We start from the raw sequence: 4,274 nt of genomic DNA, 5'->3' as shown, positions 1-4,274 counted from the left end.
AATTGTAACGACACGGATTTTCCCGTTTCGTTATTTCCTTTGCCGGGGTAACCTCAGCCGTTTCCAGGAGTCGTTACAATAAATTTGTATTCACAAGAACGAGACTTCTCAAATAAAAGATTGTGTGTTAAATTTTAAATGTAGATTTATTTAAAATATTATTAATTCATAAAAATAGTATTTAAAAAAAAGGAATTTAGTTAAACTTGAGATTACTAATGTGTACAATTCAATGACATAGTATTTTAAAAAAACAAAGTAAATTCATTAAACGTGATTAAACTTGAGAAACTTGAGATTATTTCCTGGTATTCTACTGTATCTGGAGGTTGTTCCTTTGAAGCTCGGTGATCTCTAATCTGGTTCCGTGGTTTGTATCTTCGTATGATTACTTGCTCAATGCGTACCTGTGTGGGACAGAAGGGTTAGTGTATATATACAAAAAATATATTTCCTTGTTCGGTTATAGAATATCTATACAATAGTGTCCAAGTGTCTTGACTTAAAACCGCCCATGCACTTGTACACAATTATATATATATTTTAGTAATTTATACAACTAGGCTTAAAACCGCCACTGTGTCAGACAATATTTTTATATTTATTTATTTTATATTTTGACATACAATGCCACCGAGTGATCATACAAGACTCACTACCCTTACCAAAAATGCGTCGTCTTTTATACAGATCAGACGAGCTTTTTGTGTAGCGCACATACAATTGTTTTCTGCTGTTTTGTGAAGTTTTGTTTACTTTCCCGTTTGTATGTCTTACTTTCGTACTGTTCTTCAAGTTGTGCGCTCAACAGATCTCGTCTATCTCTTTGCGGCGAATTCCTATTTTGACGTTTTTGATATTTGCTTGTTATGTTTTGATTTCATAATTCTCGTAACTTTTCGTGCGGTGTTTCTTCTTTTTATTAAAAATAATTTATTCATAATAATAAATTAATAGTTCAATAAATTTTTAATAATTTGGACTAAAAGTTGTGGTGATACATTAACAGGTGTGTATTTTTATTTTAACTGAATATTTTTTGTTCATAATTGCATTTCTCTTTCCCTAGCTCCACGTTTTGCCGTAGTGCGCCATGTGAGCAGTTATCGTGACAATTTTTCGTGCAAAGGCCAATTTAAACCAGATATGTATTAGATTTTAAAACAAAATTCATTAATTTAATTTTTATTAATTTATTTCAGAGATTTCTATTTCTTCAAATACAATAATTCAACAATTACTTTGGACTAAACGCTGTGTGGATGTGTGTATGTATGTAGGGCAAAATTTGCTTATGTAAATTTAGCCCTTACATTCCTCCCTTTCTTACGACTGATGAAGACTATGGACCATTGTATGGCCTTGACGATTTATTCGCACCAGATACAGTATATCGTTGAACGTCCGTCGATACGTGATTCGTTTCCCCTTTATGTGTTTTGTCAAAGCGTCACGTATAGTTTGTTCGAGTTCCGCCGGCCAAGTGATGCAAACCCTTTTTTGTTTGGGGCAAGTGAACCCATTCATCTCCAGCTCCATTTGCTGCGAGTCGCAATCGAGATCAATCACATCCTCTTGTTCAATTGCGTGAGTTGTGTATGATTTACTGGGACTGGGTTCTACCGATATTGTTTCTGCCATTAGTGAGGTAACGTTACACTTTTGGGTTTTTTTTTTTTTAAATGACATAATTACCTATTTCTCTTTCAGAAGATTCCGCTGCTGTGGTTACTCCGATCTTATTTTTTAACCTCCACCCATGAGCTTTAGATACTTGATTCCTGTCGCTTGGAGTAATGCGTGGAATCGCTCGACTATTTTCTGCTATTGAGTGTTTGTGCTGGCTGGAGTCACTTGGACCTACCTTACGTTTTGACGAATTCTTTGTACTTTGCTTCAACACATTCTTGGATTTTTTATTGAGTGCTGCAGGCTTTGGCAAGTATTGACATTTTGATCTATTGTTATTTAACTCGATCATTCTTGTGCGAAACTTTTCCGCGGTAATTTCGAATTTTGTTAATAGTTCACTCATCCTGCTGGGTGTATGTTTGAACGACGACTGAGAACTTTCTCATGGTGCCCGTCCTTTAAGTACTTGAATAGATAGCGGGTATTTGTTTTATGTTGCAGTTATCTTGTCGGTACATAAGTGTTAATGTCCTTTATACTTTAAGGAAAACCGTAGTGCACCCTAAGGTCGGCAATATGCGCCATAGTTAATTTTGCAGTATTTTCTGCGCTAAGCTCAACTATCACTGGCGATATAAATTTTTGTACTTTGAATGGACCGTCGAATTTCGGTGCGAGTTTTGCTGAAAAATCGTTTTTGGCATTTGAGAGGGGATGTTGTTTAACCCACACTAATTGATTTATCCGTGGTTTCCAATTCCGACGACGCAAATTATAATATTTCGCTTGATTGGTTGCGGCTTGTTGTAGGTTGTGTTGAACGGTTTTGAACACACGTTGCAGTTTCTCGGCTTTTACTGCTGGAGCTACTTGAGGATGTCCTGTTCCTGGGGTACATTCGTCAAACAAGTTGGCAGGGAGTCTCAACTCTCGCCCTTGTACCAGATAGGCTGGAGAGTATTTTGTTGAATCCGATTTCGCAGTGTTAATAGCTAGAGTTATTTCCGGTAACATTTCATCCCAAGTACGATGTTCTTCGCGTGCCGTTTGCGACATCAGCGTCTTAATAGTTCGGTTTGCTCGTTCAGTAGGGTTCTCCTGTGGCGTGTACGGGGCGGTGGTTCTGTGTTTAATGCCCATCTTCACCAACCATTGTTTGAAAATGTTACTAGTGAATTGAGGCCCGTTATCAGTAATGATATCTTTGGGTGACCCAAATCTGGCTAATATTCTTTCTCTCAACGCTTTGATCACATTGTCGGATGTCGCTCGACGCATTGGTATCATCTCCGTCCATTTCGAAAATTTATCTAGTATCACTAGCAGCATTGTATTTTCATTTTTCGATCGTGGTAGTGGCCCCATAAAATCGGCTGTGATGGTAGCAAATGGTTCCTCAGGGATCGTAGTCAGCATCATTCCTGCCGGTTTGTTTGAACTTGGTTTGTATTTTTGGCACAATTCACATCTTTTTACATGTTTAGCAATATCACGTGACATACCGGGCCAATAATACTGATTCTGTATACGCGCAATGGTCTTGCGAATACCAAAATGTCCGGCCGGTGTGTTATCGTGATTCTCCTCTAAGACTCGTTGTCGCATATTTTCAGGTACACATAGCCTCCAACGACTTTCCGTATGACTTTCTCGATCGGCTGGAAGACATTTGTACAGTTGTTCATTCTGGATAGCAAAATCTGGACTCTGTATTGGATTACGTTTTACCTCTTCAACTTTGCGTTCATACCACTTGCACTGTGCTTCACCTTCGGTTTCTTCTATGATTCTTTTCGCATCTTCTATTGGCTGTCGTGAGAGAGTGTCGGCTATTACGTTCAACTTACCACGGCGGTACTGAATGTCGAATTGATATTGCTGCAATTCTAAAGCCCATCTGGCCACTCGCCCTGTTGGATTTTCGATGGAATTGAGCCATTTCAATGCTAAGTGGTCGGTTATAATGACGAAATGGTATCCCTCCAAATATGGCCTCAGTTTGCGCACTGCCCATACAATTGCTAAACATTCCTTCTCGGTTGTAGAATATTTTACTTCAGTTTCGGTCAAATGCCTACTGGCGTACGCTATTACTTTCTCCACACCCTCAATCTCTTGTGTTAATACGGCACCTAAGCCAATGTCACTGGCATCGGTTTGCAGACAAAATTTCACATTGTAATCAGGACATGTTAGAATCGGTGCTTCGGTTAAGCGTGTTTTAATCTCCTGAAAGGCTCTTTGTTGCGTTTCTGTCCACCTCCAATGTTTGCCCTTTTTCAACAGCGACGTGAGTGGGTGCATAATTTGTGCAAAGTTAGGTACGAAGCGTCGATACCATGAAGCTACACCGAGAAATTGCCTTATTTGTTTGATATTAGTTGGAGTTGGGAGATCTCGAATGGCGGCGACTTTATCCGGATCAGTATGGATTCCTTGGGCACTAATCATGTGTCCCAAATATTTTGTCTCTGTTTTGAAAAATTCACATTTATCCACATTTATCCTTAGATTGGCTGCTTTGAGACGGCATAGTACTTCCTTTAGGTTACGTGCGTGATGTTCGAATGTAGTACCCGTGACAATGATGTCGTCCAAGTACGCAAATGCATGTGGTTCCATGTCTGCTCCAATAACTTGAT

This window comes from Teleopsis dalmanni, chromosome 1 (genome assembly GCF_002237135.1).
Source record: "Teleopsis dalmanni isolate 2A chromosome 1, ASM223713v2, whole genome shotgun sequence".
In the NCBI taxonomy this organism is placed as follows: Eukaryota; Metazoa; Arthropoda; class Insecta; order Diptera; family Diopsidae; genus Teleopsis; species Teleopsis dalmanni.
The sequence above is the reverse complement of the archived record's forward strand: the minus strand, read 5'-3'. Positions refer to the sequence as shown.